The following is a 23,249-nucleotide window of genomic DNA, read 5'->3' as shown; positions in this document are numbered from 1 at the left end:
AAATACTTTAGTTATGATAATTGTTCTTTGATGGATTGTATTTCTTTGTTGCAATCCATGATAAATTCATCCCATGCTTATGAACAAAATAAAGCTTTTACTAAGTATATCGGTGATGCTATGATGAAAGCTTTGGAAGAAAAGTTGGAATTAGAGATCTCAATTCCTATAAAATTACATGATGAATGGGAACCTACCATCAAAGTCAAGATTAAAAATTATGAGTGTTTTGCTTTGATTTATTAGATGGTGTTACATGATAGGGTAAATATGAGGAACCTGCTCAGGAGAAAAACTTTTTACTTAGAAACATACAATTGTGCACTCAGTGGATGTCAGCATGACAAAACATTGTTCCACCTGTTCTGGGAATGTCCCTTTGCTGCCAGGTGCTGGGATTTCATTTGCCCAAATAGAGACACACCAACATCTATACGGGAGGCTATTCAAGATATAATTCAGAAACTAAGAGTACCATTTGCAACGGAAATTGTTATGCTGGGATCATGGGTGATGTCTACTATGCAACTTTAGTCTTGTAGACACGTGTTGGGCCTCCAAGCGCAGAGTTTTGTAGGACAGTAGCAATTTTCCCTCAAGTGGATGGCCTAAGGTTTATCAATCCGTGAGAGGTGTAGGATGAAGATGGCCTCTCTCAACCTGCAACCAAATACAAGAAATCTCTTGTGTTCCAACACACCCAATACAATGGCAAATTGTATAGGTGCACTAGTTCGGCGAAGAGATGGTGATAAAAGTGTAATATTGATGGTAGAAATATATTTTTATAATCTGAATAAATAAAAACAGCAAGGTAGCAATTAGTAAACGGGCACAAAAACGGTATTGCAATGCTTGAAAAAGAGGCCTAGGGTCCGTACTTTCGCTAGTGCAATTTCTCAACAATGCTAACATAGTTGGATCATATGATTATCCCTCAAAGTGCAGCAAGAAATCACTACCGAGTTCCTATTAGCGGAGAACAAAAGATAGGAATTGTTTGTACGGTACGAAGCCACCTCAAAGCTATTCTTTCCGACCGATCTAATCAAGAGTTAGTACTAAGATAACACCAAAGCAAGTTCATATTCATAATACTCAATCCACACAAAGAACTACAAGGAGACCCCAAAGTTTCCGTCGGAGAAAAATGTGCGTCAACCCCTATGCATAGATTACCCCAATATCACCGCGGGAATCCGCGAGTTGAATACCATAACACATATCAAGTGAATCAATATGATACCCCATTGTCACCTCAAGTATTCATATTGCAAGACATATATCATGTGTTCTCATCTCTGAATATTCAATCCGACAAGACAAAACTTTGAAGGGTAAAGATTCAATTCATCATAACAAGAGTATAGAGGGTAGAAACATCATATGATCTGACTATTTTAACAAAGCCCATGATATAGATCACGAGAGAGAGAGAGAGATTAAACACATAGCTACTGGTACAAACCCTCAGCCCCAAGGGTGGACTACTCCCTCCTCATCGTGGTGGCCGCCGGGATGATAAAGATGGCCGCTGGAGATGATTCCCCCCTCTGGCAGGGTGCCGGAACGGGGTCTAGATTGGTTTTCGCGGATACAAAGACCTTGCAGTGGCGGAACTTCTGATCTAGCGTGACCCCGATGGGTTCCGGAATATTTGGGAATTTATAGTGCAAAGAAGGGGTATGGGAGGCCACCGAGGTGGGCACAACCCACCTGGGTGCGCCAGGTGGGCTTGGCGCGCCCTGGTGGGTTGTGCCCCCCTCGGGGCACCCCCTAGGTGCTGCTCTGGCCCAATGAGTGTCTTCTGGTCCATAAAAAATCACCGTGGAGTTTCATTGCAATTTGGACTCCGTTTGGTATTGATTCCCCACGATGTAAAAAACAAGCAAAAAACAACAACTGGCACTGGGCACTGGGTCAATAGGTTAGTCCCAAAAAATGATATAAAGGTTCTATAAAATGATTGTAAAACATCCAAGAATGATAATATATTGGCATGAATACTTCATAAATTATAGATACGTTGGAGACGTATCAGCATCCCCAAGCTTAATTCCTGCTCGTCCTCGAGTAGGTAAAAGTGCATAAGTTTGATCAATGACAATTTCAATCACTTTACTTAGCATCATAACGGCTATTCTTTCTTATGAAACTTCTCATGTTATAGTGGCAACCAATTCACATGTTAAGGTTCAAACAATGAACTATCTTGAAACTCAACAACCTATGTTCTTAGTCATCAAGCAATTGCAATTCAACTTATTCAGCAGAGTTTAAGTAAGAGCTCCACATGCTCAACCATCATATAGTCTTCTATGATTGCTAACACTCACCGCATACTCATGAGCAAAACGTTTCAACCGGACACATAGAAAGATAGGGGCTTATTGTTTTGCCTCCCAACGTATTCACCTCAAGGGTGATGTCAACAATAATAACTCATGGTACCCATATTCAACTGGACATAAGTGCCTAGATCTTTCCTCACCACATGATGCTTGCCAAAAGAGAAAAATAAAAAGGAATAGAGAGAATAACTTTGACTCTTTGCATAAAAATTAATACTGAAAATTAAAATATAGGCCCTTCGCAGAGGGAAGCAGAGGTTGCCATGCACTTATTTGTTTGTATGCTCAATCCCTTAGTGCAAAAGAACGTCACGTTATATTGCCCCTTATGATAGCAACCTTTATCATGCAGTCCGTCGCTTTTATTGCTTTGCCATCATAAGTTCGTACAACACTCAGTTTTCTCTTACACTAAATGATCTAACACTTTTGGAAGCAATTTTTATTGCCTTATTGCACCGATGACAACTTACTTGAAGGATCTTACTAAATCCTCAGGTAGGTATGGTGGACTCTTGAAAATAAGATTTGGGTTTTTTGGTTTTTGGATGCACAAGTAGTATCTCTACTTGGTGCGGAATTTTTGGCTAGCAAAGATGGGGGGCAAGCACCACATGTTGAAGGATCTATGACAATATGACTTCTATGTGAATATGAACAAACATAAACCATTATGTTGTCTTCCTTGTCCAACGTCAACAATTTTGGCATATAATATTTTGATGGGGGCTCACAATCACAAAAGATTTCTAGGATAGTGTATTTGCATGTGAAATTTCTCTTCCTTATACTAATTATTCGTGAATTGCTTGTATGACCAATATTGTGATTGTCAAGCCTCAAAAGGTTTCACTTTCTAAACCCAAATGTGATGCTACCACTAGGCATGATATGATTTCAATTTCATGAAATTCAATTTATTCAACAATTTACTCATAGGATATAAGTGAAGCACAAGAGTAAATGACAAACTACTCCAAAAAGATATCAGTGAAGATCAAGCGAGTAGTTAAGTAAACAGGTAGCTATTTGAGTACTCTCTCTTATTAAAAACTTTCAGATCTAAGTAATTTATTAAAACAGCAAGCAAAACAAAACTAAATGACATTTCAAGGATAGCACACATAATGTGAAGAAGCAAAAAAAACTTAGGCTCAACCGATACTAACCGATAGTTGTTGATGAAGAAAGGTGGGATGCCTACCGGGGCATCCCCAAGATTAGATGCTTGAGACTTCTTGAAATATTATCTTGGGGTGACTTGGGCATACCCAAGCTTGAGCTTTTGTGTCTCCTTAATTCCTTTATATCACGGTTTTCCTAAATCTCAAAAGCTTCATCCACACAAAACTCAACAAGAACTCGTGAGATATGTTAGTATAAACCAATGCAAAAACCTTATCATTCTCTACTGTAGCAAATCACAAAAATTATTATTTGACATTGCATACTAAATGCCTCTACATATTTAATACTCCTATCCTCAAATAGGATCACTAAACAAGCAAACATATGCAAACAATGCAAGCATAACAACAATCTGCCAAAACAGTACAGTCTGTAAAGAATACAAGATTCATCATACTTCCCTAACTCAAAAAATTATGAAATTCTAGCACACTGTGGAAAATTTATCAGATCTTATTATGCAAAATGTTTCAACATTTTTTCACACTCTGACTTTTCTAGGGAATTTTTGCAACAGCGGTAAACTTTCTGTTTTCAAACAGCAACATGTAGACTTGTAAAATAAGCACGGTAAAGGCTATCCTTGACATCTTTATTGAAATGAAAGATGCAACATTATTCTAAATAACAGCAATCAAATCCTAACAAAATAAATTGACGCTCCAAGCAAAACACATATCATGTGACGAATGAAAACATAGCTCCAAGTGAGGTTACCGATAATGTTAGAGACGAAGGAGGGGATGCCTTCCGGGGGATCCCCAAGCTTAGTTGCTTGGTTATTCCTTGGATATTACCTTGGGGGTGCCTTGGGAATCCCCAAGCTTTGGTTCTTTTCACTCCTTATTCTCCTCATATCAACATCTCACCCAAAACTTGAAAACTTCAATCACACAAAACTTAATGGAACTTTGTGAGATAGGTTAGTATGATAAAGAGCAAACCATTGCACTTTGGTACTGTCAAAGACAAGATTCATAATTGTTTCCACACAATTCCTACTGTAGCATGTCATTTCCACAATTTATATTGAGCAATATAAGTCATAGAAATTAGAAAACAAGCAAACTATGCATTGAAAACAGAATCTGTCAAAAACAGAACAGTCTGTAATGATCTGGATAACTATCATACTTATGCTACTCCAAAAATTATGAAAAAATTGGACCACGTGACCAATTTGTATATTAAACTTCTGCAAAAGGAATCAACTCGATACCGCTCTTCTGTTAAAAATGAGACTCATTTTTGTGAGCGCAAAAGTTTCTGTTTTTCAGCAGAGTCAAATCAACTATCACCCAACATGATCCCAAAGGCTGTACTTGGCACTTTATTGAAACAAAAGCTATAAAACATGATCACTACAGTATCATAATCATGTGAACACACAAAAACAGTAGGTAAAAGTGTTGGGTTGTCTCCCAACAAGCGCTTTTCTTTAATGCCTTTTAGCTAGGCATGATGATTTCAATGATGCTCACATAAAAAATAAGAATTGAAACATAACACGAGCATCATGAATCACATGGCAAGCAAATTTAAGTTTAACCCACTTCCTATGAATAGGGATTTTGTGATCAAACAACTCATGGGAACAAGAATCAACTAGCATAGGAAGGCAGAACAAGCATAACTTCAAAACTTTCAACATAAAGAGAGGAAACTTGATATTATTGAGATATGTAAAAGCATAAGTTCCTCTCTCATAATAATTTTCAGTAGAATCATGAATGAATTCAACAAAATAACTATCACATAAAGCATTCTTTTCATGATCCACAAGCATAAAATTTTATTACTCTCCACGTAAGCAAATTTATTCTCATCAATAATGGTGGGAGGAAACTCAAAAAAATAACTATCATGTGATTCAAAATTAAAATCATGATGACAAGTTTCATGGTTATCATTATTCGATATAGCATACATGTCATCACCACAATCATCATAGATAGCAACCTTGTTCTCATAGTCAATTGAAGCCTCATCCAAAATGGTGGATTCATCATTAAATAAATTCATGACCTCTCCGAATCCACTTTCATCGTTATAATCATCATAAATAGGAGGCATGCAAATATTATAGCAAATTTGCACATCAAAACTTGGGGGACTAAACATATCATCTTCATCAAATATAGCATCCCCAAACTTGTAGCTTTGCATATCATTAGCATCATGGATATTCAAAGAATTCATACTAACAATATTGCAATCATGCTCATCATTTAAATATTTTGTGCCAAACATTTTATTGACTTCTTCTTCTAACAATTGAGCACAATTTTCCAAACCATCATTTTGAAGGAAGATATTATAAAGATGATCAATAATATGATGCAACCTCAATTCCATTTTTTATGTAGTTTTCTTTTATAAACCAAACTAGTGATAAAACAAGAAGCTAGGAGATTCAATTGCAAGATCTAAAGATATACCTTCATGCACTCACCTCCCCGGCAATGGCGCCAGAAAAGAGCTTGATGTCTACTACACAACTCTATTCTTGTAGACACGTGTTGGGCCTCCAAGCGCAGAGTTTTGTAGGACAGTAGCAATTTTCCCTCAAGTGGATAGCCTAACGTTTATCAATCCGTGAGAGGTGTAGGATGAAGATGGTCTCTCTCAAACGACCCTGCAACCAAATACAGGAAATCTCTTGTGTCCCCAACACACCCAATACAATGGCAAATTGTATAGGTGCACTAGTTCAGCAAACAGATGGTGATAAAAGCGTAATATTGATGGTAGAAATATATTTTTATAATCTAAATAAATAAAAACAACAAGGTAGCAATTAGTAAACGGGCACAAAAACGGTATTGCAATGCTTGAAAAAGAGGCCTAGGGTCCGTACTTTCGCTAGTGCAATTTCTCAACAATGCTAACATAGTTGGATCATATGATTATCCCTCAAAGTGCAGCAAAGAATCACTCATGAGTTCCTATTAGCGGAGAACAAAAGATAGGAATTGTTTGTAGGGTACGAAACCACCTCAAAGCTATTCTTTCCGATCGATCTAATCAAGAGTTAGTACTAAGATAACACCAAAGCAAGTTCATATTCATAATACTCAATCCACACAAAGAAATACAAGGGGACCCCAAAGTTTCCGTCGGAGAAAAACGTGCATCAACCCATATGCATAGATTACCCCAATATCACCGCGGGAATCCGCGAGTTGAATGCCATAACACATATCAAGTGAATCAATATGATACCCCATTGTCACCTCAAGTATTCATATTGCAAGACATATATCATGTGTTCTCATCTCTGAATATTCAATCCGACAAGACAAAACTTTGAGGGGTAAGGATTCAATTCATCATAACAAGAGTATAGAGGGTAGAAACATCATATGATCTGACTATATTAACAAAGCCCATGATATAGATCACGAGAGAGAGAGAGATTAAACACATAGCTACTGGTACAAACCCTCAGCCCCAAGGGTGGACTACTCCCTCCTCATCGTGGTGGCCGCCGGGATGATAAAGATGGCCACCGGAGATGATTCCCCCCTCCGGCAGGGTGCTGGAACGGGGTCTAGATTGGTTTTTGCGGATACAAAGACCTTGCGGCGGGGGAACTTCTGATCTAGGGTAACCCCGATGAGTTTCAGAATATTTGGGAATTTATAGTGCAAAGAATGGGTATGGGAGGCCACCGAGGTGGGCACAACCCACCTGGGCGCGCCAGGTGGGCCTGGCGCGTCCTGGTGGGTTGTGCCCCCCTCGGGGGACCCCCGAGGTGCTGCTCTGGCCCAATGGGTGTCTTTTGGTCCATAAAAAATCACCGTGGAGTTTGGTTGCATTTGGACTCCGTTTGGTATTGATTTCCTGCGATGTAAAAAAAACAAAAAACAACAACTGGCACTGGGCACTGGGTCAATAGGTTAGTCCCAAAAAATGATATAAAGTTGCTATAAAATGATTGTAAAACATGCAATAATGATAATATAATAGCATGGAACAAGCAAAAATTATAGATACGTTGGAGATGTATCAGCAGTGCAGCCGAAGGTGGAAATCAACTAATGACTTATGAAATTATATATAATCTTCCTCAGGCAAGTCAGTAACCCCTTCGTCCAGATGATCGCGTTTTGTCATGCCGAGCTATTGATAGGTGCTACTGTTTTTCAACACCATTTAAGTATAGCTATTGTTTTCCTATCTTTTCAGATTCAAAACAATGAAGATGATTTCAGGGGAACTGCACAATATGGTCTGATGTTGAGTCATCTCTATTGCCTCATGTATTTGCTGCAAACGTGTCAGCATCAATTGCCAGATGAGGCAACCAGCTAGCTATGGAGTTGCCAACATGATCAAAGTGCTCACAACATTGAGAAGAAACAAGTATGCCTAGGAAATTAATGCATGCGCAGGGAGGCCCTTTGCTCAGAGAAGCATCGATCGTTTTTCTTTATTTCTACACCTTCTCACAGCTTTGTATTGGTCATAGTATGGTGAATCATTGAGATGCATAAACATGCTGAACTTTTGTGCTTGTGAATGTTAGTATGCATACCGTATCTTCTAAAGCTTAGTATAATGCGAATGTTGACTATCCTGTGAACCTTTACAATCTAGTAAGTATATTGTAGGCCTGTTATTTGACACCTCATTTTGTCGCGCTACGACCAGGCTGAGTGCCTGCACGCAGTATCTAATTTGGTGGATGTCAAGCCGGCCAGAGAAGGAGCTATAACCTTTTTCCAAGTTGAGAAAGGTTACTGATGAGTAGCCATAAGCTGGAGGCGTCTCTTTTTTTCTTTCGAATGGGCAATAAGCTAGAGAGCTGGAGAGTGTCTCTAATGGGCTGCCTCTAGTACAAGGCCGTCCAGTATGAAACACGGGCAGCCGACTAGGTTGATACAAAAGCCTATCCATCTTAAAGACCATTTGTTTTTGTTTTTTCGAGAAGAACCCCATATTTCTTGAAGAGGGGCGATCCCAGAAAAACCATCCATCCTCCTCGCCTCCAGTTACTGCAGCTCGCTGGACTCTGCCGCTTCTGTCTCCCCCCAATTCCCCCAGCTCCCCATCTTCCTCACTCGTACAGAAAACCACCGATCACCTTGTTCCTCACTCGTACAGAAAACGTCTGCTCCTCTTCTTCCTCGCTCCTACAGAAAACCCCAACCATCCTTCTTCCCCACTCGCACTACCACTAGGCTCATCTCTCGCTACTCTACTCAAACCCATGAGCTTGGTGTGACACCCGCAAGGAAAATGGAGTCGGCTGGCCCCAGCGCCAAGAATGTGAGGCTCTTGCCAGCGACGATGCCGGTTGTAGATCCCACACCCGGCAGCGCGGGCAGAAGCGGCGATCCCCCCACCCAGATTTGAGGAACCCGTAGAATCTCTAGTGGACTGCATCAGCGATCTATCGGACGACATCCTTGGGGGGGGGGGGATCATCTCCCTTCTCCCCACCAAGGATGGCTGCCGCACACAAGTCCTCGCATCTCAGTGGCGCACTCTCTGGCGCAACGCGCCTCTTAATCTCGACTGCTGTCAGATATCTGTCCTTCCCGAATTTGATCTCCTCAGAGCCATCGTGTCCTCCCACCAGGGCCCTGTTAAACGCCTCTGCATCCCGACACGCTACCTGTTGTCCATACCCCGCACGGTGGACGCCTGGCTGACATCCACTGAATTCGAAAAACTCCAGCAGCTTGAGTTCTACCATTACTACGAAAAACATATGCCGCGATCCCAACTCCATGTATTTGTGCCCACACCACCATTGTCCATCTCGTGGTTTTCCTCCTCTCTCCACACCCTCACGGATGCCTACTATGCAACTTTATTCTTGTAGACTCGTGTTGGGCCTCCAAGCGCAGAATTTTGTAGGACAGTAGCAATTTTCCCTCAAGTAGATGACCTAAGGTTTATCAATCCGTGGAGGTGTAGGATGAAGATGGTCTCTCTCAAACAACCCTGCAACCAAATACAAAAAATCTCTTGTGTCCCCAACACACCCAATACAATGGCAAATTGTATAGGTGCACTAGTTCGGCGAAGAGATGGTGATAAAAGTGTAATATTGATGGTAGAAATATATTTTTATAATCTGAATAAATAAAAACAGCAAGGTAGCAAATAGTAAACGGGCACAAAAACGGTATTGCAATGCTTGAAAATGAGGCCTAGGGTCCGTACTTTCACTAGTGCAACCTCTCAACAATGCTAATATAATTGGATCATATAACCGTCCCTCAAAGTGCAACAAAGAATCACTCCAAACTGTCAAGCGGAGAACATAAGACGGAATTGTTCGTAGGGTACGAAACCACCTCAAAGCTATTCTTTCCGATCAATCTACCCTAGAGTTCGTACTAAAATAACACCAAGCTATTCTTTCCGATCGATCTAACCAAGAGGTCGTACTAGAATAACACCAAAGCAAATTCAGATTCATAATATTCAATCCAACACAAAGAACTTCAAAGAGTGCCCCAAGATTTCTAACGGAGAAACAAAGACAAGAACGTGCATCAACCCTTATGCATAGATTACCCCAATGTCACCTCAGGAATCCGCGAGTTCAGTGCCAAAACATATATCAAGTGAATCAATACGATACCCCATTGTCACCACGAGTATTCAATTGCAAGACATATATCAAGTGTTCTCAAATCCATAAAAGTATTCAATCCGATAACAACGAAATCTCAAAGGGAAAAACTCAATTCATCACAACAAGATAGAGAGGGAAAAACACCATATGATCCAACAATATTAACAAAGCCCGCGATACATAAAGATCGTGACATCTCAAGAACATGAGAGAGAGATTAAACACATAGCTACTGGTACAAACCCTCAGCCCCGAGGGTGGACTACTCCCTCCTCATCATGGTGGCCGCCGGGATGATGAAGATGGCCACTGGAGATGATTCCCCCCTCCGGCAGGGTGCCGGAACGGGGTCTAGATTGGTTTTTGGTGGCTACAGAGCCTTGCGGCGACAGAACTTCTGATCTAGGGTAACCCCGAGGGTTTTCGGAATATTTGGGAATTTATAGGGTAAAGAGGGGCGTCGGGGTCCTGGGAACGGGGGTACCCAGACTTGCCTGCCTACGGCCCACGGCGTGGCTCCACCAACGGCCCGGTACGGCCCAGCTTCAACAACAACTGCTCAAGACCCTCGCGAGGGGCCAAGCCTCGCGAGGCGGACGACACCAAGACCTCCCTGGGGGAGGCCTCGCTAGGCTGGCTCCCAAGGAGCAGAGATATCAAGGCAGGGGGCACCTCGCGAGGTTCACATGACGTGAGCCATGACGACCAAGGCCAGGCAAGCGCCAGCGAGCGCAGAGTGCCAGTTTCCCTTTTGGTGCTAAAGAGGCACGCGCGGGCGAGGACTCCCGAGGCATCAGGCAAAGGTTTCCATATCGGTGCAACGAGACCAAGACCAGCAGGACGGCAGGACGGAGGTCATCGCAGAGCCCATAGCTGCATCACCACCAGAGCCTTTGGCAGGCGAAGACCACCTTTTGTCAGGATAGCTTGCACTAGTTGTCTCCCTTCAAAACTGGCCGTTGTGGGATCCCTTCCTGCCTAACATTTGGGAAGAGGACCAGGGCCTCTATAAATAGGACTAGCCACCACCATAGAAGAGGACGGATCATTGAGACCACCCTCATATGCACCAGCTCACCGAGCTCAAGAACACCTCTCCTCAAGAGGCTGTTCATACCTTGTAGCTGTTCATCCTCAGCCTACAAGGCAATCCACCACACCACACTGGAGTAGGGTATTACACCACAACGGTGGCCCAAAGCAGTATAAACCCTCGCATCTCTTGTTCCTTGGGTTTGACGAGCTAGGCCTTGAGATCGTTGTGCGAGCGAGCTGGGGGGAGAGAGTCCTTCATGCGCACCCTAGAGTTCGAACCTCAAGGGTTTGCCGAAACCCAGAATCCGACATTTGGCGCGCCAGGTAGGGTTGCGCCAAAGCTTTCCCTTCGTCGATCCACGTTCCACCACTCCGCCAGTTTCATGGCTGATGCTCGTCGAGCCCGCGCCGAGCGCTTAGCCGCTCTCAATGCCCGCATCGCTCAAACGGCGTCCGCCGGCAGGCCTCCCCATGGCTCTCCATCACCTGCTGCCAACGCCGCCACCGGCCCGGCGGGAAACGAGCAGCAGGCGTCATTGCTGCACCCCTCCGTACGGCGGGACGGACGCACCGCCACCCCTTCCTTGACTCCAGCCGGCTCGTCGTCCCACGCTCGTCGCGTGCCCACGGATGTGCAGGCCATGCTGCTCATGGCACGTGAGCTCCTGCGTTACCGCCCGGTCGACGACCTCTACGAGGACTAGCTAGACCGCATCGCCGAGCTCGTCAGCGCTGCTGGGGGCTCTCCCGCACCGTCTCTCTCGCTGCCTCGCCACCTCCAGCTGCGGGCGAGGTAGCTCACGGAGCGCCTCCACCACCTTCGCATCAAGACGGCGCCCTCGCACCAAGACGCGCGGCCCCGCGGCACGACCCGCCGCGCCGGGTGCCCGCGCACGAAGAAGGAAGCTGCCAAGAAGTCCCTTGGCTGCAAGAAAACGCTCCTGCACTCCCAGCACCACCGCGTCAGTGGCCATGATAGGCCACGGCAGGCTGTCGTGCCTTCACTCCCGAGCGGCGCTGCGTCGTATGGCCCGGCAAGTTCAAGCCAGACCTGCCTCCGTGTTATGACGGCACCCCTGACCCTGCAGAGTTCTTGCAGCTCTACGAGCTAAGCATCGAGGTGGCCAACAGCGATGAGAAGGTCATGGCAAACTTGTTCCCCATGGCCCTCAAAGATGGCGCGCGCTCGTGGCTCCTGAACTAGCCCGCGGGATCGATCTCCTCCTGGGGCGAGATGCGTGAGCGTTTCATCGCCAACTTCCAGGCCACTAGTGACCGCCCGCCGGCCGCGGGCGACCTGCTGGCGCATCAAGCAGCAGCCGGGAGAGACCCTGCAGAAGTACATCTAGCGCTTCAATAGCGTCCGCCTAAATACCCCAAGGTGACGGACGAGGCCATCATATCCGCGTTCTCTGATGGCGTCCGCGACGTCCAGATGAAGGAGGAGCTCGCCATCCACGAAGACCTATGCATGGCTCTGGAGATGTTCAACATGGCAACCAAGTGCGCAAGAGCTGAGGAGGGCGCCTCTCCCTCCTCGAGCTCCCTACTGTCGACCCAGAAGACAAGAAGGCCAAGGCCAAGGACATGAAGCGCAAGGGAGTAGCCGTGCTTGCGGCTGAGCCTGAGATGAAGCGCGACCGAGACCACCCCGAGTCGTCCAAAGGAAGACGTCTGTTCTGCGCCTTCCACAACGTACACAAACACAACACCAATGATTGTCAAGAGATCAGGGCCATCTGTGATGGGCGCTTTGGTCGATGCCCCGAGCGTAACGACCGGGGCTATGGTAGAGGAGGAGGACGAAGTGGAGGATGCTAGGACGACCGCGGCCCCCGCCAGGAGTGGAGCGACCGGCCTCGTGAGGACCGCTGGCAGGACCAGCCTCGTGAAGGTGCCTGGAGGGATCAGCCTCGTGAGGACCATCCTCAGGGCAACACTGGCCTCCCTCCGCTGCCGCCACCGCCAAGGAGGAACGACGACCACCATTAGGACGAGGGGGCTGGGGGCTTCCAGGAGTCGCGCGCCATCGCCTGCATATTGGGTGGTGCTCAGGCCCCAGCCTCCTAGCGCATCTTCAAGCAGTTTGCCCGCGAGGTGAACATGGCTCTCCCCAGGCTCGAGGCCACACGCCCGCTCAGGTGGTCCAAGTGCGCCATTACCTTCAGCTCGACAGACCAGCTCGAGTGCGCGGTGACGACTGGTGCGCTCCTGATGTCCTATCTGTCGAGACGTTCAACCGCCTCCAGGTGCCATACGATCAGCTACAGCCTACCAAGCCCTTCTCAGGAGTGACCGACCGCTCCACCACCCCGATAGGGTAGGTCCGCCTCCCTGTCACCTTCGGCACGCGCGATAACTACCGCACCGAGCTCATCGACTTTGATGTCGCCCACATATGCCTGTCGTACAATGCCATCCTCGGGTATCCAGCCTTGGCCAAGTTTATGGCGGTGACACATCAAGACTACAACGTCCTCAAGATTCCAGGAAGCGGCGGCATCATCACGGTCGCATGTGAGGAAAAGGACGCGGTGTGCTCTCTCGAGCGTGCTTACCAGGCGGCAGCAGCCGAAGACCCAGACAACAAAGGCACTGTTTACCCTCCTGAGGCCATCCCCAAGAAGAAGAAGCTGCTCCACCAAGGGCCTCAGGAGAGCGGCGTTTCCAGCGGCACCACTTTAGGACCTGCGCCCACAGATGGGGCGCCTCCCTCTCTCGCATAGGAAGGCGCGCCCAGCACCCTCCTCAGGCTGGGCTCAGGGGCTCTCTTCTGGAGGGCCTCAGACCTACCCAACGTCACGAGGGAGGCGCTCGGGCACCACGTGGAGGCGTGCTTCACCGCACATTTCCCCCAAGAGGGCACAAGGCGTGGAGCGCCTGGTGCTCAGGAGTTCATCACTAAGGCGACCGAGGAGCTTCAAGAAGCGAGGACCATATGCGGCGACCGCCGCCCACCACCTGGCGCAGCTCCGCATCCTGGCGAGGACGACGAGCTGCGCGTCTACGTCGACGTCCCATGGCTCAATAGGGCTGCATCTCAGGAGTGTTTTTGGCCTTCGCGTGTTGCCGAACACGGCTGTCACCTTCCAGCGCCACTTGCGGAGCATTCTGGCGGCTCAGGAGGCCAGGCATCACGCGGTCCTGGCAGAGATGGAGACGGTTCCTCAAGAACCACCCGAGCCCTGCTACCTCTTGAGCACTGCGTTGGTTTTCCCTTGAAGAGGAAAGGGTGATGCAGTAAAGCAGCGTACGTATTTCCCTTAGTTTTTGAGAACCAACGCAAGTAGGAGACCACGCACGAGTCCCTCGCACCTACACAAACAAATAAATCCTCGCAACCAACGCAATAAGGGGTTGTCAATCCCTTCACGGTCACTTACGAGAGTGAGACCTGATAGATATGATAAGATAATATTTTTGGCATTTTTATGATAAAGATGCAAAGTAAAATAAAAGGCAATAAAAATAACTAAGTGTTGGAAGATTAATATGATGGAAGATAGACCCGGGGGCCATAGGTTTCACTAGTGGCTTCTCTCGAGAGCATAAGTATTACGGTGGGTGAACAAATTACTGTTGAGCAATTGACAGAATTGAGCATAGTTATGAGAATATCTAGGTATGATCATGTATATAGGCATCACGTCCGAGACAAGTAGACCGACTCCTGCCTGCATCTACTACTATTACTCCACACATCAACCGCTATCCAGCATGCATCTAGAGTATTAAGTTTATAAGAACAGAGTAACGCTTTAAGTAAGATGACATGATGTAGAGGGATAAACTCATGCAATATGATATAAACCCCATCTTGTTATCCTCGATGGCAACAATACAATACGTGCCTTGCTGCCCCTACTGTCACTGGGAAAGGACACCGCAAGATTGAACCCAAAGCTAAGCACTTCTCCCATTGCAAGAAAGATCAATCTAGTAGGCCAAACCAAACTAATAATTCGAAGAGACTTGCAAAGATAACCGATCATACATAAAAGAATTCAGAGAAGATTCAAATATTGTTCATAGATAGACTTGATCATAAACCCACAATTCATCGGTCTCAACAAACACACCGCAAAAGAAGATTACATCGAATAGATCTCCACAAGAGAGGGGGAGAACATTGTATTGAGATCCAAAAAGTGAGAAGAAGCCATCTAGCTAATAACTATGGACCCGAAGGTCTGAGGTAAACTACTCACACATCATCAGAGAGGCTATGGTGTTGATGTAGAAGCCCTCCGCGATCGATGCCCCCTCCGGTGGAGCTCCGGAAAAGGCCCCAAGATGGGATCTCACGGGTACAGAAGGTTGCGGCGGTGGAATTAGGTTTTTGGCTCCGTATCTGGTAGTTTGGGGGTACGTAGGTATATATAGGAGGAAGAAGTACGTTAGTGGAGCAACATGGGGCCCACGAGGGTGGAGGGCGCGCCCCCCTACCTCGTGCCCTCCTGGTTGATGTCTTGACATAGGGTCCAAGTCCTCTGGATCACGTTCATTCCGAAAATCACGTTCCCGAAGGTTTCATTCCGTTTGGACTCCATTTGATATTCTTTTTCTGCGAAACTCTGAAATAGGCAAAAAAACAGCAATTCTGGGCTGGGCCTCCGTTAATAGGTTAGTCCCAAAAATAATATAAAAGTGTATAATAAAGCCCATTAATGTCCAAAACAGAATATAATATAGCATGGAACAATAAAAAATTATAGATACGTTGGAGACGTATCAAGCATCCCCAATCTTAATTCATGCTCGTCCTTGAGTAGGTAAATGATAAAAACAGAATTTTCGATGTGGAATGCTACTTGGCATAATTTCAGTGTAATTCTCTTAATTGTGGTATGAATATTCAGATCCAAAAGATTCAAGATAAAGGTTTAATATTGACATAAAAATAATAATACTACAAGCATACTAACTAAGCAATTATGTCCTCTCAAAATAGCATGGCCAAAGAAAGTTCATCCCTACAAAATCATATAGTTTAGTCATGCTCCATTTTCGTCACACAAGAATGCTCTCATCATGCACAACCCCGATGACAAGCCAAGCAATTGTTTCATACTTTAGTAATCTCAAACTTTTTAAACCTTCACGCAATACATGAGCGTGAGCCATGGATATAGCACTATGGGTGGAATAGAATATAATGATGGGGGTTATGTGGAGAAGACAAAAAGGAGAAAGTCTCACATCAACGCGGCTAATCAATGAGCTATGGAGATGCCCATCGATTGATGTTAATGCAAGGAGTAGGGATTGCCATGCAACGGATGCACTAGAGCTATAAATGCATGAAAGCTCAACAAAAGAAACTAAGTGGGTGTGCATCCAACTTGCTTGCTCACGAAGACCTAGGGAATTTGAGGAAGCCCATTGTTGGAATATACAAGCCAAGTTCTATAATGAAAAATTCCCACTAGTATATGAAAGTGACAAAACAAGAGACTCTCTATCATGAAGATCATGGTGCTACTTTGAAGCACAAGTGTGGAAAAAAGGATAGTAGCATTGTCCCTTTTTATTTTTTTATTTTTTTGGGCCTTCTTTTTTTTGGCCTTTCTCTTTTTTTGGGACAATGCTCTATGAATGATGATCATGACACTTCTATTTATTTACAACTCAATGATTACAACTCGATACTAGAACAAAGTATGACTCTATATGAATGCCTCCGGCGGTATACCGGGATAGCAATGAATCAAGAGTGACATGTATGAAAAAATTATGAACGGTGGCTTTTCCACAAATACGGTGTCAACTACATGATCATGCAAAGCAATATGACAATGATAAACATGTCATGATAAGCGGAACGGTGGAAAGTTGCATGACAATATATCTCAGAATGGCTATGGAAATGCCATAATAGGTAGGTATGGTGGATGTTTTGAGGAAGATATAAGGAGGTTTATGTGTGAAAGAGCGTATCATATCATGGGGTTTGGATGCACCGGCGAAGTTTGCACCAACTCTCAATGTAAGAAAGGGCAATGCACGGTACCGAAGAGGCTGGCAATGATGGAAGGGTAAGAGTGCGTATAATCCATGGACTCAACATTAGTCATAAAGAACTCACATACTTATTGCAAAAATCTACAAGTCATCAAAAACCAAGCACTACGCGCATGCTCCTAGGGGGATAGATTGGTAGGAAAAGACCATCGCTCGTCCCCGGCTGCCACTCATAAGGAGGACAATCAAAGAATACCTCATGTTCCAAATTTGTTACATAACGTTTACCATACGTGCATGCTACGGGACTTGCAAACTTCAACACAAGTTTTTCTCAAATTCACAACTACTCAACTAGCACAACTTTAATATTAATACCTCCATATCTCAAAACAATCATCAAGCATCAAACTTCTCTTAGTATTCAGCACACTCATAAGAAAGTTTTTTACTAGTCTTGAATACCTAACATATTAGGATTAATTTCCCAATTTAAGCAAATTACCATGCTGTTTAAGACTCTCAAAATAATATAAGTGAAGCATGATAGAATAATAGTTTCTATAAAACAAAACCACCGCCGTGCTCTAAAAGATATAAGTGAAGCACTAGAGCAAAAACTATATAGCTCAAAAGATATAAGTGAAGCGCATAGAGTATTCTAATAAATTCCGAATCATGTGTGTCTCTCTCAAAAGGTGTGTACAGAAAAGATGATTGTGGCAAACTAACAAGCAAAGACTCAAATCATACAAGACGCTCCAAGCAAAACACATATCATGTGGTGAATAAAAATATAGCTCCAAGTAAAGTTACCGATGGAAGTAGACGAAAGAGGGGATGCCTTACGGGGAATCCCCAAGCTTTGCCTTTTTGGTGTCCTTAGATTATCTTGGGGTGCCATGGGCATCCCCAAGCTTAGGCTATTGCCACTCCTTGTTCCATAATCCATCAAATCTTTTACCCAAAACTTGAAAACTTCACAACACAAAACTTAACAGAAAATCTCGTGAGCTCCGTTAGCGAAAGAAAACAAAACACCACTTCAAGGTACTGTAATGAACTCATTATTTATTTATATTGGTGTTAAACCTACTGTATTCCAACTTCTATATAGTTTATAAACTATTTTACTAGCCATATATTCATCAAAATAAGCAAACAAGACACGAAAAACAGAATCTGTCAAAAACAGAACAGTCTGTAGTAATCTGTAACTAACGCAAACTTCTGGAACTCCAAAAATTCAGCCAAAATAGGACGACCTAGAAAATTTGTTTATTGATCAGCAGCAATTGGAATAAATATTTTATCACGTTCTGGTGATTTTTAACAATTATTGTCGTGAACAGAAAGTTTCTGGAATATTTAGCAAGATCAAATAACTATCATCCAAGAAGATCCTATAGGTTTAACTTGGCACAAACACTAATTAAAACATAAAATCACATCTAACCAGAGGCTAGATCAAATATTTATTCCTAAACATAAGCAAAAAGCAAAAAACTAAAAATAAAATTGGGTTGCCTCCCAACAAGCGCTATCGTTTAACGCCCCTAGCTAGGCATAATAGCAAGGATAGATCTAGGTATTGCCATCTTTGGTAGGCAATCCATAAGTGGCTCTCATAATAGATTCATAAGGTAATTTTATTTTCTTTCTAGGGAAGTGTTCCATGCCTTTCCTTAACGGAAATTGGAATCTAATATTCCCTTCCTTCATATCAACAATTGCACCAATCGTTCTAAGGAAATATCTACCAAGAATAATAGGACATGAAGGATTGCAATCTATATCAAGAACAATAAAATCTACAGGCACATAATTCCTATTTGCAATAATAATAACATCATTAATTCTTCCCATAGGTTTCTTAATGGTGGAATCCGCAAGGTGCAGATTTAGAGAGCAATCATCAAAATCACGGAAACCTAGCAAATCACACAAAGTTTTTGGAATCGTGGAAACACTAGCACCCAAATCACACAAAGCATAGCATTCATGATCTTTAATTTTAATTTTAATAGTAGGTTCCCACTCATCATAAAGTTTCATAGGGATAGAAACTTCCAACTCAAGTTTTTCTTCCTAAGATTGCATCAAAGCATCAACGATATGTTTAGTGAAAGCTTTATGTTGACTATAAGCATGTGGAGAATTTGGCACGGATTGCAACAAGGAAATACAATCTATCAAAGAGCAATTATCATAATTAAATTCCTTGAAATCCAAAATAGTGGGTTCATTAATATCTAGAGTTTTGATCTCTTCAATCCCACTTTTACCAATTTTTGCGTCAAGATCTATAAACTCCGAATTTTTGGAACGCCTTCTAGGTAAAGGTGGATCATATTCAGTCCCATCATTATCAAGATTCATATTGCAAAACAAAGATTTAATAGGTGACACATCAATAACTTTTAGATCTTCATCTTTTTTTCATAAAAATTAGAAGAACACGCTTTCACAAAGCAATCTTTCTTAGCACGCATCCTAGGGGTTCTTTCTTTGCACTCATCAATGGAAATTCTCATGGCTTTGAGAGACTCATTGATATCATGCTTAGGTGGAATAGATCTAAGTTTCAAAGAATCAACATCAAGAGAAATTCTATCAACGTTCCTAGCCAATTCATCAACTTTAAGCAATTTTTCTTCAAGCAAAGCATTGAAATTCTTTTCTGAATTCATAAATTCTTTAACACTAGTCTCAAATTCAGAAGGCATCTTATTAAAATTTCCATAAGAATTCTTGTAGGAATTACCATAATTATTGGAGGAGTTACTAGGGTATGGCCTAGGAATAAAGTTTCCTCTATACGCGTTGTTACCAAAATTATTCCTACCAACAAAATTCACATCCATAGATTCATTCTTATTATCAATCAAAGTAGACAAAGACATATCATTAGGATTAGAAGAAACATTTTTACCAGCAAATAATTTCATAAGTTCATCCATCTTTCCACTCAAAACATTAATTTCTTCTATCGCATGCACTTTTTTATTAGTAGATCTTTCAGTGTGCCATTGAGAATAATTAACCATAATATTATCTAGGAGTTTAGTAGCTTCTCCTAAAGTGATTTCCATAAAAGTGCCTCCCGCGGCCGAATCTAAAAGATTTCTAGAAGCAAAATTCAATCCGGCATAAAAAATTTGTATGATCATCCACAAATTCAAACCATGTGTAGGACAATTACGTATCATTAATTTCATCCTCTACCAAGCTTGTGCAACATGTTCATGATCAAGTTGCTTAAAATTCATAATATCATTTCTAGGAGAGATGATCTTAGTGGGAGGAAAATACTTAGAGTTAAAAGCATCTTTGCACTTATTCCAAGAATCAATACTATTTTTAGGCAAAGACGAGAACCAAGCCTTAGCACGATCTCTAAGCGAAAAAGGAATTAGCTTCAATTTAAAAATATCATTGTCCACATCTTTCTTCTTTTGCATATCACACAAATCAACGAAGCTATTTAGGTGGGTAGCGGCATCTTCACTAGGAAGGCCGGCGAATTGATCTTTCATGACAAGATTCAACAAAGCAGCATTAATTTCACAAGATTCAGTATCGGTAAGAGGAGCAATCGAAGTGCTAAGAAAATCATTGTTGTTGGTATTGGTAAAGTCACATAGTTTAGTATTATCTTGAGCCATCGTGACAAGCAAGCAATCCAACACACAAACAAGAAGCAAGCGAAAAAGAGGCGAACGGAAAAGAGAGGGCGAATAAAACGGCAAGGGTGAAGTGGGGGAGAGGAAAACGAGAGGCAAATGGCAAATAATGTAATGCGGGAGATAAGGGTTTGTGATGGGTACTTGGTATGTTGACTTTTGCGTAGACTCCCCGGCAATGGCGCCAGAAATCCTTCTTGCTACCTCTTGAGCACTACGTTGGTTTTCCCTTGAAGAGGAAAGGGTGATGCAGTAAAGCAGCGTAAGTATTTCCCTCAGTTTTTGAGAACCAAGGTATAAATCTAGTAGGAGACCACGCACGAGTCCCTCACACCTACACAAAAAAATAAATCCTCGCAACCAACGCAATAAAGGGGTTGCCAATCCCTTCACGGTCACTTACGAGAGTGAGATCTGATAGATATGATAAGATAATATGTTTGGTATTTTTATGATAAAGATGCAAAGTAAAATAAAAGGCAATAAAAATAACTAAGTGTTGGAAGATTAATATGATGGAAGATAGACCCGGGGGCCATAGGTTTACTAGTGGCTTCTTTTGAGAGCATAAGTATTACGGTGGGTGAACAAATTACTGTTGAGCAATTGACAGAATTGAGCATAGTTATGAGAATATCTAGGTATGATCATGTATATAGGCATCATGTCCGAGACAAGTAGACCGACTCCTGCCTGCATCTGCATCTACTACTATTACTCCACACATCGGCCGCTATCCAGCATGCATCTAGAGTATTAAGTTCATAAGAACAGAGTAACGCTTTAAGTAAGATGACATGATGTAGAGGGCTAAACTCATGCAATATGATATAAACCCCATCTTGTTATCCTCGATGGCAACAATACAATACATGCCTTGCTACCCCTTCTGTCACTGGGAAAGGACACCGCAAGATTGAACCCAAAGCTAAGCACTTCTCCCATTGCAAGAAAGATCAATCTAGTAGGCCAAACCAAACTGATAATTCGAAGAGACTTGCAAAGATAACCAATCATACATAAAAGAACTCAGAGAAGATTCAAATATTGTTCATAGATAGACTTGATCATAAACCCACAATTCATCGGTCTCAACAAACACACCGCAAAAGAAGATTACATCGAATAGATCTCCACAAGAGAGGGGGAGAACATTGTATTGAGATCCAAAAAGAGAGAAGAAGCCATCTAGCTAATAACTATGGACCCGAAGGTCTGAGGTAAACTACTCACACATCATCGGAGAGGCTATGGTGTTGATGTAGAAGCCCTCCGTGATTGATGCCCCCTTCGGCGGAGCTCCGGAAAAGGCCCCAAGGTGGGATCTCATGGGTACAGAAGGTTGCGGCGATGGAATTAGGTTTTTGGCTCCGTATCTGGTAGTTTGGGGGTACGTAGGTATATATAGGAGGAAGAAGTACGTCGGTGGAGCAACGTGGGGCCCACGAGGGTGGAGGGCGCGCCCAGGGGGTAGGCGCGCCCCCCTACCTCGTGCCCTCCTGGTTGATGTCTTGATGTAGGGTCCAAGTCCTATGGATCACGTTCGTTCCAAAAATCACGTTCCCGAAGGCTTCATTCCGTTTGGACTCCGTTTGATATTCTTTTTCTGTGAAACTCTGAAATAGGCAAAAACATCAATTCTGGGCTGGACCTCCGGTTAATAGGTTAGTCCCAAAAATAATATAAAAGTGTATAATAAAGCCCATTAATGTCCAAAATAGAATATAATATAGCATGGAACAATCAAAAATTATAGATACGTTGGAGACGTATCAGGCCCCCAGAGCCTCCTGAGGGTCAGGACCCTGGCGGCTCGTGAGGAGCGACCCCTTCAGCACGCATCTTCAGCTACTTCAACACCTCCTCGGCAACGGTACCAGGTGACTCTTTCCGGTTCATTCAGCTGGGGGCGCCCCTCGGGCTGCATCATCCCCAAGTCGCATGGGGCTATCCCTGCGATGTGTATCCTTTTGCATCTTTAGCTTACTCTGTTGGGGTAGCCCCTCGGGCTGCATCATCCCCAGGCCGCATGGGTCCGTCCCTGCGGCATGTGCCGTTCTTGCATCTATCTGAACTAGCATTGCTCGCCTCTCCTGATATGATTTTATACCTGCCTGATTACACTTCGCGGCATCCCGCGTTGCTGACCGACCTTCTGCTCACCCCGCGATGAGGACTCCACATGTTGGCACGGCGCTTGTGCTCGGGTCCGTCCCTGCAACGCTGATAAACCTGAGAGATTGAGCTCTGGCTCGCGGCCCACCCCGCGCACGTCACCTCACCAGATCCTCAGTGCCTTCATCTTCTTGTGGGACGATCAGCAGCAGGACAGCCAACGCCATTACGAGCTATATTTCCTCTCCAACAAACCTGCAGGAATCTCCGGAGCACTAGCTACGGGTGGCCCCGTCAGCTCTTTCCTTCTCTCATGCAATTCAC

Source organism: Aegilops tauschii, chromosome 1 (genome assembly GCF_002575655.3).
Source record: "Aegilops tauschii subsp. strangulata cultivar AL8/78 chromosome 1, Aet v6.0, whole genome shotgun sequence".
Lineage (NCBI taxonomy): Eukaryota > Viridiplantae > Streptophyta > Magnoliopsida > Poales > Poaceae > Aegilops > Aegilops tauschii.
Note: the sequence above shows the minus strand (reverse complement) of the source record.